This window comes from Hevea brasiliensis, chromosome 8, assembly GCF_030052815.1.
Source record: "Hevea brasiliensis isolate MT/VB/25A 57/8 chromosome 8, ASM3005281v1, whole genome shotgun sequence".
Taxonomy (NCBI): Eukaryota; Viridiplantae; Streptophyta; class Magnoliopsida; order Malpighiales; family Euphorbiaceae; genus Hevea; species Hevea brasiliensis.
In genome coordinates this window covers 50,422,495-50,435,113 of record NC_079500.1, presented here as the reverse complement: position 1 = coordinate 50,435,113, position 12,619 = coordinate 50,422,495, and the positions used below count along the sequence as shown (strand labels likewise).

General features: G+C 35.6%; 1 long non-coding RNA gene across 1 annotated transcript; it reads right to left on the bottom strand.

The window, feature by feature from the left end:
• Positions 1–8,579: 8,579 nt before the first annotated feature.
• On the bottom strand, positions 8,580–11,561 carry LOC110655998 (uncharacterized). The gene is made up of 3 exons (XR_002495051.2): positions 10,450–11,561; positions 9,930–9,973; positions 8,580–8,915 (listed from the first exon to the last, which is right to left on the bottom strand). It is a non-coding gene; the product is annotated as an uncharacterized LOC110655998 (long non-coding RNA).
• Positions 11,562–12,619: the final 1,058 nt, after the last annotated feature.

Below are 12,619 nucleotides of genomic sequence, written 5' to 3'. Positions count from 1 at the left end.
TATCGGTCTGACCCTGACCTCTTTTCTCATGCCCCCTTCTGCTCGCTCATTCATTCTAACTTTTTCAACCTTCTCAGCTTCCACTAACTTGGCAAACTCAGTAATCCCTAAGGCAGTAATCATTACTTTAATGTTATCATTGAGTCCTTCCTCAAATCTCTTGCATCTCTGCCTCATTAGGGACTATTTCCGCCCATAGCATTTCGATCGACAAATTCTCTTTCATATTCAGCCACCGTTGTCTCGCGTAGGGTAATAAACTCCCTTCTCTTCTCTTCCAAGTATACATCGCCACATACTTCTTTCTGAACTCAGTGAGAAAGAAATCCCAAGTTATCTGTTCTGGTGGCACCTCACTAGTTACTGTATCCCACCACTGGTATGCATCATCCTGCAGTAGTGATACAGCAGCTTCCAAATTCTGCTCTGGAGCACAATGAAGTTGTTTCAAGACTCTTCCAGTTCTGTCCAACCAGTTTTCAGCTGTGACAGAATCATCTTCTCTTTTGCCCAGAAAGTCTACTGCTCCAAACTTTCTGAGTCTCTCCATATGAGATTTTTGATGTGGAGGTGGTGGTGGTGGCATAACTCCTGCCATCTGTCTAAAGAACTTAGCCATTTACTGAAATGTGGCTGGTGCATTTGGTACTGGTGGAGCAGGTTCCCTCCTGTCTCCTGGTCCAGTCATAGATAGAGCATGACTTTCCACTTCCTCATCTACCGCTCTCTGCGATGTGGAGTCCATATTCTGATCAAAATAACAAAATAAATCAAGAGATCTGCATTAGAGTCATCTTAACACTTACAATGCAATGCATGATGTGCAATCTATCTAGGTCTAGAAATGCCTAAACCGTGCTCTGATACTACTAAATGTAACACCCCTCACCCGTCTACAGTATAGCCGAGCAAGGCGTGCTACACGGCGTGCCGGAACACCTAGTCTGTGATTATTTCATTTCTTGAACTCAATTTGATTTTAAGAAGTCTTTTATGTAATATTCATATCATGCTGATACTATTGTCATACTTTGATAAAATCAGTGTTTCAAGATTGGTAATAAAAATTTGGCAAGGTGCCGTCTATATTTAGGACAAACTGTCCTTCCAAACCTGTTGAAAACAGTTTAATATGATGATATCAAAATCTCAAATATTTCACAGTCTCTATTTCTCAGTAAAGTCAATAGACTTTTACAGTCATTAAACAGTTCCATAATACAGTCCATAATAATTTAAATATATATATAGAAAATCTCCATGTCATTTAATATGTACAAAATATTACAAACTGTAGAGCATTCATAACATTACAAAATACAGGGCTGAATTTCAAATATACAACAAAAGTACAAAATACAAGATATCCTAAGTCCTACCATGTATGCAATGCAGTGCAGATGACTCTGGACTCCTGTGCAGATCTGATGTCTCACCCGGTCGTAGGTCTGCTGGGCTCCCCAGCTGTATCTCCAATACCTACGCATTACAAAAGCAACGCGCTAAGCAATTTTGCTTAGTGGTGCCAAATATAAAGAAATATACACTAAAATAAAGTAAATAAAGTGTTTACAAATTTTTGGTGGTGCTGTATGTCAGTAGACTGGATTTAGGTATTTGAATTTAATAGTACTTGAATTACTGCCCGTGTAGCCTATATACTGACCAGACTGGATAAACGGATATACTGGCACTGGGTACCTAGTACCTCGGGCCGTCACACCATCGGTCACAAAGTGTCTCCCGGTGTGCAAATAGCGTGGCTAAAAAGCCATATAGTCAATCTGGTGATAAGCCAAAAATAAATACACAATATGTATAACCGTAGGCTATTAAAGTCACAGTGCGGCATAATAAGCCGTAAAAACACAGTATGGCATAAATCCATTTACAGAACAGCTGTCAGAATCCTATTGGCATGCCAACCTATCCACACTAGTCAACTAGGCAAACTAGGGCACATTATTAATTAATTGTTTAATTCTTCAATTTTTGGAGTTTACTAATTATTATATAATTCACAAGTCAATGCATATGTTGACCTTTTTAGGTAATATGGATAAATTGTTTCTAGCATCAATAAGTCACAATTTATATCTCAATATGCTGCCAATATAGTGCAATTTACCATTTTTACAAGTTGGCATTCATTGCCATAATGCTTCAAGCATCATTGTATGTAAAATGTCAAATTCTCAATTTTTGTGTGCTAGATTAGTCTAGCTTAAAGTCCTATTTCCCTTGGTTTTTAGCTTCTGGTCAAAGAAGCAAAATTGTAGCTCTATGTCTTATTGCACGCGGGGTAAAATTTCAGGTCATTCTGAGTTGTATAGACCAAGATATGGTCAATTTACTAAAACTGGACAAATTGCACCTTTAGTGCAAAATTTGGTCAATTTTAGGTCAGTTTTGGTTCGGCGGTTTTTGTACCCGAACTTGTGCAAGCCATTTGACTTGGTTCTGGCCATTTCTGGGCTTTGTTGTCTTCATAAGAATTTTAGATCTATGTCTAAACTAACCATAGTAAAAATTTCAGGTCAATTGGACCTGTTTTGAGTGAGTTATGGTCATCCAAAGGACTACTGTTCATATGGTCAAAAATCTGGGTTGCAAGGTTGCTAATCGGGATTTGGTCATTTTTAAGGTCAGTTTCTAGGCATAATTTTGGCAACATTTCTACATGAAAGTTGGCCTATTTGGTGTCTAGTTTCACCCCCTATTGGCCTCATACCAATTGGGTTCATAGTTTGGCACTTATGGCCTAATTTATGTACTGCCTTCACACACAACCTGCACAAAGACATACACTTCCAATTTGATATTCCTTGTCCTCCTCATTTCTTCAATATTCAATCAATTACACTTCCATATATATATTGTACACAATTCCAGCAACAATTTTGGGCAGAATATTCAAGTGCTCAATGCACACAATTATCCATTAATTCAACATTCACTTCCACCAAAATTTAACACATCTCAATGTCAATATTACACATACACTTCAACATAATCATACTTCAATATCACTTACACTTGCTGCCCACAATTTAACCTTAGCATATTTCATTAATAACTACATGTTCACACACAAATTCATGCTATTAGGGGCTGCCAAATATGGCAGTTTGCTCAAGGCATCTAAGTTCCATTTCACACCCTTAATTCAAACACTACATGCATATACTTAGATACAAACTTACTATAACTTTCATTTAAATTAATCAACCTTCATTTCCATTCATTAGAAGTAAAAATAACTCAAGCTCAACAAAGGTTCATGGCTGCCAAAAATGGACAAGTCCATTTCTCACTATTTCTTTCATTTCTCTTCACCAAAATACTCACCTCAACCTAAACACAAGGTTTACTAAAGCAAGGGAGAGGTTTTGGACACTTACCACTTGTGAGCTTCCTTCAAGCTTCACCAAATCTTGTTTTTCTTGTTGCCAATATCTTCCCCAAGGTGAGTAGGCAAGCTTTAATGAAGGAACTAAGTAGAAAGGAGGGCTTGATCAATGGTGCATGGTGATGGAGGGAGTTTGGCCATGGTGGACTTCCATGGAAGTTCAATTCGTCCAAAACTTTAAAGTTTGAAGATGAAGATGATAATGAGTGCAATCTGCTGTCCCAAAGCATATTTTAGTGTCCCAATATTCAAGTTAGTGGAGCACTAAGCTCATTTTAATATTTAATTAGTTAAAGTTTCCTTATTTGCTCATTTTGCACCATTCTTTTACTATTTACATATTGTATCCCATTTTAATTTTTTTCATGACATTTCCTAAGTGCAATATCATTTATTCTTAATGGACATTGAGGTCAAAAGGTAACACTAGGTGTCAAATGACCAAAATACCCCACTTTGGGTTATATTCTCAATTTTTTGGTAACACCGATTTTTGTCTGTTTCTCGATTTTTTATTTTTCTTTGTACTAATTTACTAATTTTTCTTTGATATTTCTAGTGTCAATTACATTTCAATAAACCTTTATTTATGTCTCAAAATTAGATTCAGAGGGTTCCCATTGTCTTGGTCGCAACGGCCTTCCCAAAGTCACCCATCATGCTTTACTTGTTTAACTTAGCTTCATTTTCTCTCTTTCATTTTTGTTTGATTTTTCTTGTATTTTCTTTTTATTTATTTCATCATTATATGTCTGTTCACTATCACCGAAGTGTAGTTCTAGACATCCTGACTTGCCTGGACTGTTATTTAACTACTGGAGCAATAGAACGTACAGAACACGTATAGGGAGGATGTTACAACAAGAGTCTGAAATACTTGCCAACCCAGAAGGAACTCAACCTTAGACAGAGGCGATGGATTCAGTTCCTGAAGGACTATGATTGTGTGATTGACTACCATCCTAGGAAGGCAAATGTAGTTACCGATGCTTTGAGCAGAAAATCCATCACAGCTTTGAGATCATTAAATGCCCGTCTATCCTTGGCTCGAGATGGAGCTATTTTGGCTGAGTTGCAAGTGAGGCCAAACCTGCTACAGCAGATTTTAGATGGACAGAAGGTAGATGAAAAGTTAATGACTATTATGAGTAAAATCTTAGAAGGGAAAGAAACTGACTATGAGGTGAAAGCATATGGGTGTTTGTACTACAAAGGAAAAATATGTGTACCAGATGATGGGGAATTGAAAGCCAGTATTCTGAAAGAGGCACACACCAGTGTTTATGCTATGCACCCAGGAAGTATAAAAATGAATCATGATCTGAAACTTCAGTATTGGTGGCCTGGTATGAAGAAGGACATAGCTGACTATGTGACTAAATGCTTGACATGCCAGCAAGTCAAGGCAGAACATCAAGTTCCATCGGGTTTGCTACAGCCTTTACGCATACCTGAATGGAAATGGGATCGAGTCACCATGGATTTTGTAAGTGGTCTACCTCTCACCCAGAAGAAGCATGATGTAGTATGGGTGATAGTAGATAAATTGACGAAGTCAGCACACTTTCTTCCAGTAAGGACTGACTACTCATTGGAGAAGTTAGCAGAATTGTATATCAATGAGATAGTTAGACTGCATGGAATTCCACTTTCCATTATATCTGATCGAGATCCAAGGTTTACATCGAGATTTTGGAAGAAATTGCATGAATCCTTGGGTACAGAACTCCACTTCAGCACAGCTTTTAATCCTCAGACAGATGGGCAATCAGAAAGAGTAATCCAGATAAACAATCAAAACCAATTGAACTAACACAAATATTAAACTGAAATGATAATAATAACATGAAATATATGTTAGGTCCTTGAGGATATGCTGAGGAGTTGTGTCATTGAGTTTGAGGGAAGTTGGGATAGATACCTCCCACTGGCAGAATTTGCGTACAACAATAGCTACCAAGCTAGCATCCAAATGGCCCCGTATGAAGCACTGTATGGGAGGAAATGTAAAACTCCAGTGTTCTGGACTGAATTGGGTGAAGATAAACTGGTAGGGCCAGACCTGGTGAAACAGGCTGAGGAGAAAGTAAAACTAATCAAAGCCAATCTGAAGGTTGCCTCAGACAGACAGAAATCTTATGCTGACCTGAAGAGAAAAGAAATAGAATATGCAGTTGGCGACAAAGTGTTCCTCAAGGTGTCACCGTGGAAGAAGGTACTGAGGTTTGGAATAAAAGGTAAGTTAAGCCCTAGGTTCATTGGCCCATATGAAGTCATTGAACGTGTGGGTCCAGTGGCCTACAGGCTAGCTTTACCACCAGAGCAGGACAAGATTCACAATGTGTTCCACGTATCTATGCTAAGAAGATACCGCTCAGATCCTTCACATCTCATCTCCATGGAAGAAATTGAAGTACAACCGGATTTGACATATGAAGAAGAACCCATACGGATCCTGGCTCGGGAAGTGAAAGAGTTGAGGAATAAGCAGATTCCACTGGTGAAAGTGCTTTGGAGGCACCACAACACCGAGGAGGCAACTTAGGAAAGTGAAGAGACAATGAGGCAACAATTCCCTCAACTGGTTGCATCAAGTAAATTTCGAGGACGAAATTTAAATTAGAGGGGAAGAGTTGTAACACCCTCCTGTAGCAACTCTGTAAATTCTTCTGTCTCAGTGACCAGTGTCGGTCCGGACAGTTAGAATGTCTGGAAAAATATTTAAACTAAAATAAGGAACCATAATTAACTCAAATATTAATAAGAAAAATTTAGAAAAAAATTTTAGAAATAAAATACAACCAAGTTAAATGAGCCGGTGCCCAAGCGATGGGTAACCTAGTAAGAAGTTGCGGTTCTCGCAACTAGGAGCCGTAGACCTGGGGAAAATTCATAAAATAATTTTTAGGACTCCAGAGAAGAGTCATTGAGGATCCTATGGCATTAGAATGCCAAGAAAATGCTTAGAAAAATTTTTCAATCAGTATAGACAATTTTAGTCTGTTAAGCCAAATGGAGGGCATTTTGGTCATTTCGCCTTCAGAGGTGATTTTTGGCCGACTTGTCCAGTTAAGTAAATAATTATTATGGCATAAAATGTGAATAAATATTATTAAAAATTGAATTGAAAATGAGTAGCAAAGAAAAGAAAAGAAAATGAATTAAAATTGTAATTTTGACCTCATGCTTATGTCACTAAGCACTCTCACCCAATCACATTGTGACACATGTCCATAAACCACTTAAAATGAGTCAAATGGGCAGAAAATTGAAATAAAAAAAAAAACTAAACTCTTCTTCCTCATTTCCCGTCCACCATAGCCAAGAAGCTTTCTCTCCATTTTCTCTTTTAAAGTTTGATTTTCCTAAGCTTCCTCTCCACAAAACCCTAAACTCACTTCACTAAAAATCACTCTCACATCTTGGAGAAGCTATTTGTAGCAAAAAGAAGAGAAAGGATTGAAGTTTTGTTACCTAGAAAATTCTACTCAAAGAGGTTAGTGTCCAATCTCTTATCTCTTTTACTTAATTCATGTTTATTGGCATGAGATAAGTGGAAAAGTGTAAGAAAAATAAAATAAAATTTATGTATATTCATCCCTACAGTTTGGGCAGCCTAGGGATGGTTAGGGTTTGATGAATTTACTTAAAGTAAAGTGTTTATGAGCTGCCCATAGCATGAGATGAGTGATTGAACATGTAAGAGTAAGTGAAATGCAAGTGAGATGCATGAATGAACCTTGAAAATGTGGACACTTGAACAACATTAGGGTTTGCTCATGTAATAGTTCATTAACCTTGTAATGGTCAATTAGTGACCATTTGAATGTGTATGATGAGGAAATGAAGTGAGTTGAGGCTTGGCATTTATGTATGGGTGAGCTGCCTTGGCTAACCTGTAGGACTGAGCATGAGTCCAGTAGGTTTGGGCAGTTATAAATGGAGTTGTAGAAGTTCAATTGGTGTAAGGCCAATTAGACATGAAACTAGAAACATAATGGCACCACTTTGGTGAAGAAATCTTGCCCAGAAAACCAAACCAAGTTGGCATAAAAATTACCCTAATCCGGGTGACTTGCATTCTGCCTGGGCAAAATGACCAAATGAACAGTTTTTATTCATTTGGTCATAACTTAGTGTAGAAAGGTCTAATTAACCTGAAATTTTACCAAAAGAAAGCTGAGACATAGACCTACAACTTTCATGAAGAACACAAATCCAAATTCTGACCATAACCTAGTCATATTGCCAACCAAACTTAGGTTACCAAATCTGGCAGAACCAGTTTTGCCCAGAATTTTGGATTCTGTCCAATCCGGCCTGTTATGGTTTTTAGGCTATAACTTGAGTTACAAAACTCCAAATGGAGTGATTCAAAAAAGGAACAACTTTCATGAAGACAACTTTGCCAAATTCCTAATGTACAAATGACCAATGGAACAGTAAACATAAGGCTTGAAATCTGAAAATTGTGAATAATTAACACTAAGCTTAAAAATGGTACATTACAAGAAAAAAGGGAATTTGAAACAGAAAAATCGGTTTCAAATCAATGAAAATCGGTTTCTAATTGCAATTAGAAACCAATTTAAAACCGAAATATTCAGTTTACAATCTGATGGTTTCTAAATAAATTAAAAACGGATTTCATAATCCGTTTTAAATTCTGAAACCATTTTGAAACAGACATTTCCATTTTAAAATTAGAAACCGAATTATTTCCGTTTCTAAATCCGCTTCAAGTTAAAACTAACACTTTTCGGTTTCTATTGACCTGAAACAGATTTCTGTTTCTAATCAGTTTCTAACTTGTAGTATTAATAAAAAAAATAAAACACTTTTTAAAACCGAAATACATTCGGTTTCTAAATAGAAACGGATTTTCTATTTCAAATCTGTTTCTAAACATAATAAAATGAAAAAAAAAAAATCCTTTCTATTTTAAAACCAAATGCAATCCGTTTCAAATTACTGTAACTTTTTTTTATTTTTTTAATACATTATTTTCTATATTGAAGCATATAATAGTGCTCAATATCATAATACTTATGATATAGAGGCATCAAATATTAAATATCAATCAATATTACATATAGATAACATAGTAAAGATTTATGACGGTAATGTATTGTATGGAAAAATAAAATAATAAAAGATCATAAGAACAAAATAACATAAACAATTTAAGTTAGTAATTAATAAGCCCAAGGGAAAATAACATAAAAAGTTCAAGCTAGGAATTAATAATAACATAAACAAGTTCCATTGGAACCTAGAGTCTAACGAAATTTGGGACATAATAATCAAAAATAAAATAATTGATTGACATTTTGGAACTAAAAACAACTCAAACTCTAAATCCTTTGCTATTCCTTGTCCCTCTAACTCTCTCAAACTTCCTTCCCTTTGATCGCACATGTGGTTTGGAATGGCTGTGTGGCACACCAAAAGCTGGGCCAATGTTTTTCATAGTTTCACGAGCATTCTTTGGACCTCTTAGGAGAACCTTTATAAACAATAGAAACAACAAGCTATAACTAAATAAGAAGCAATTCATGAATTCATGCAGCCCCAATACACAAGTTTAATACTGCTCGTAGGATAATGTAATCATTCACAATAAAGGAAGACAATCAAGAATAAATAAAAGTAAAGAGAAATATCATTCAACAAATAAAATTGTCATATAAATCCTGGCCATCTCCTAGTGTTTCCATGTTGAAAATGTTCCGAAACTGAAACACTCCAACCATTGCCGTTTTTGTACTTTAAAGCCTAGCTCATGTTCTCCATTTTCGTGTGTCGCAGGTAAAAATTTTTGAAATAAAACTATCTTAACAAGACATGTTCAAAGGAATTAAAAATACAAGTGAATATATATACACACACACACACACACACACATTTACATTAGTAAGAGTTCAATTCTGAGTGCATCAGCATTTTTCACTATAACAACATATAACTTCCAATACATGGATAAGGTTGAAAAGTTAAAAATAATAACAAAAAGGAATTAGTAGAGGAACTTGTGGTTGTAGTGATGCAAGTTGAATGGTAATTGAATAACAACTGAGCACTAACTTGAGTATATTGGCTAGATAAGGTATTTAAAATTTGAAGCGCAGTAAGCATTTCAAAAGGGTAACTGAAAGCTCATGGAGAGTAGCATACTGAAAAAGCCTCTTATTAAACTCATGTGAATCACTTGGCTCTACTCAATAATAAAACTTCTAGCACATTTATCTAGTTCAGATGCTAGTAAGATTTTGAAAGATACTTATTTCAAAGAAGTACAAATTGACGTATGAGTCGGTGAAACCAAAGCCAATTAAAAGTGATGAAATTATGACAAATTATTTAAAATCAACAATAGATCAGAACTAAAGAGGAAAATTTGATATTTATGATGTATTACTAATAATTACCTGTTCATAACATAAAAATCATAGTCACTGAATAATGTGCAAAAAGAAGAAAATATCATGCAATAAGAACTTGCAAGGTTCGTATTAATTACCTCCACATAAAGCCCATCATGAAACCAACTATACCATGCGTTAACTGAAAAAGAATGCATAAGCAAGCAAATGTTAGCTCTTCTACCTAGGACAACTAAATTATGAATTTCATAAAGAAAAGCAGACATATAGATAGTTTGGCATATTATCTTTGAAGTTTGGCATATTACTTTGTATTTTACTGAAGTTTAATTATATGTAAGCATTTTATGCATTTTTTTTGAATTATTGTGATGTGATGGCCACAAGCACACCTCTAATATTTCAAAATGTAAAGCTTATGAAAACCCACTTTTGTGAAACACAACCATGACTGCAATCTAAATTCAAATTGAAAGCTGCAAATATTTAGCCAAGTTCTAGGGGACGTACCGCAACCTTTAATATTAAATCTAAATCATCACACATAAGAAGCAATTAGTGAACCCACAAGATCCCATAACAAGTTAGATTGGACGTTAAGATCCAAGAATAGTAAATGATAATTAGTGAAGTTGAAACTGTTGATTTTCTACTCACCAGATATGTTAAAGCTTTTAATGGACCGGACAACACAAATAAAAGCATAGTTGTTGTCACCTGCCAGATTGTAACATCAGTCCAACAATAATACAATACTTAGATGAATCAAGAAGGTTTAGACTTTAATAATGCAAGTCATGGATGGCTACAAAACACTGTTTTCCTCCTAGCTGCGACACCCCATCTCATTGAAGAGATTACCATTGGCAATGAGAAGAAACATCCAAAGTAATTATGTACAAAACCAAATTCTACAGAGACACAGGTGGGGCAAAATATAAAATACAGCAAAAAGAACTTAACAAATAGATTCTTAACCCAAATATAAAAGCTTTATTTCCTTATCATTACTTTGTAGCAATGGACTAAAGCATAAAAGAATCAACAATCAATCAAATACAGAAATAATAAATGCCATAATCCAGAAATTTCAGAACTTTGAGATTAAATTGAGGATAAACTACACGAGTCAACAACCAAATCAAGCAACCAAGTTAAATAAAAGCAGTAACCAACAAGACTAAGTATGTTTAGTATGTTAACAAGAAGAAAAAGAAACCACTATAAGATTTAAATCATTTCACAGGAACAAAATAATTAAGCCAAATATAAAATTTTATCAAGCTTCAGGCACCAGAATTACAAATACATATCAACTGAGAAAAACTTAAGAATTATATAAAAAAAGGAGGTAAAAATTGATGCTGATAGCAAATAAGATTTAATGCATACCTTGCTGAATTGCAAAAGGAGTAACACAACTAGACCAAGTAATACTAGTGTAAGACTTCTTGAATTAGAAAATCTAATTCTGATTCAGGAAGAAATAATTGTTTGGCAGAGTTGTGATTTTCCAACTGATACATTTTTCCCTGGAATGGAATTAGGATGTTTTGATATGGATACAAATCAAATAAGGAAAAAGTTCTCTTGTTCATGGTTAAGCCCATCTTTGCCAAGTAATGGTTTATTTGCTTTTGGCATAGATCCTGTAAACAAGTCACAGATCAATCTGTAGCAACCAAGCGATAATTGAGAGATTGGGCTTTAGGATGGCCAATGTTTCAGATTTATATTCTAAAGTTCTTCAGATAGGTACAATTTCAGCTTTATATTAAATAACAAGGACATTTACCTTACTTATGATAACAATGAAAGTATTGCACCTTCATGGTTTGTGTTGGCTTCATCTGGGGATATCAATGAGTAAGAAGGGATTGAAATTGTATCCTAGACTTCCCACATCTCACAAGTCAACTATATCCCTTCCCAGTTGTTTAGACAAATTGAACCCCAGAACACACATCAAAGCAACATACCAAGAAATTCCAGGTGATACCCACTAAAAGTAAAACAAAAAGTAACCCTTCCTGTGTCCTCACGAGATTTTCTTCGAACAGTATGAGTGAATGAAACAAAGAGCTCAACCTCCTATACAAATTCTATAGCCTGCCTACCTACCAATCAACGACTGTAGAGATTTTTATAGTTTCCTTGTGTGGTTAAAACACATTGTTTTAAGGTCATATGCGATTGAGCGAGAGGGAAGCGAAATGCTAGCCTAGGAAGATGCAAATGCCCATTTTCGGAAGGACCTAACCAATCGATAGCAACACATATCAAAATCACGCACAGAGCAAAATGAAATGCAGAAGAAAAAAATGAAAAATATAAGACCTTGAAATTAGGGGATTTCGTAGAAGAAAATGGCAGATGATAGAAACCTGATGATTTTAGGAGATGAGATGGGTAGAGTAAATTGGATAAGATAAGTGGGTTACGATCCCAGAGCCACTTCCTTTGCCAGTAGACAGAGAGAGAAAGAGAGAGAGTGTGTGTGTCAGATGGAACTCGAAAGCCTTTCTTTGAATTTGCTAGAAGTTTTTTTCGCTGCAAAATCAATAAAGAGTAAAGATTTGAAAACTTGTTCCTTGATTTTTAACCTCCAATCTGGCGAAACTGCCGCAGTTTCAAAGCATCACCGCCCCATTGCACTCGTCGGAGGACAAAGAACCCCCAACAAGTGACGGCATTGCTCGTCGAATCCAATAACCATGGCATAGTCTGTAAAGAATAATAGTGCTAAGGGCAGTTGTAGAGGGAGTTTTAATTTTGCCTAAAACAATTGGCGCTAGATTTGTATTTTTAAAGGAAATTGTGAATTTTA